The following is a 570-nucleotide window of genomic DNA, read 5'->3' on the forward strand; positions in this document are numbered from 1 at the left end:
CCAGTGAGGCGAATCAGTTGATAATCTTTCGCGATGGTGTAACTTTGATTTAACTGATGCCTGAGTATTGCGAAAGCAATAAATTTGGGGAAGAGAATCTGCCTAACGGGAAACGAGAGAATAGAAATAAACCGCGTCATTGAGCGGCAACGTGTTGGATTAATTTCCACGAGCCGCGTCGCATAAGGTGCGGAGCACGACGGGATTTATCGAGACTCAGAGCTGCTGTCGTACGTACGGAAAGAACTGTCTATCGCGTGTGTGATCCCTCTAAATTTCTCTCCCTCCCCCCCCCCCCCTCGAATCTTTCCCCGCCTATGTTTCTCGCGCCACGCGAAGTAGAACGAGATTCGACGCTTCACCCTCCGGCTCTTCGCAGTGCTGTTCCGTCTTTGCGTCTATCCGCTAGAATCCGCACTCGGAACGGAGGGAAGCACTTCGGGCACATCGACGAGACAACAAAGAGAGAAAGGGAGGGAGACAGAGAGAGAGAGAGAGAGAGAGAGAGAGAGAGAAGAGAGAGAGAGAGAGAGAGAGAGAAGAGAGAGAGAGAGAGAGAGAGAGAGAGAG

This window comes from Atta cephalotes, assembly GCF_000143395.1.
Source record: "Atta cephalotes unplaced genomic scaffold scaffold00009, whole genome shotgun sequence".
Classification (NCBI taxonomy): Eukaryota; Metazoa; Arthropoda; class Insecta; order Hymenoptera; family Formicidae; genus Atta; species Atta cephalotes.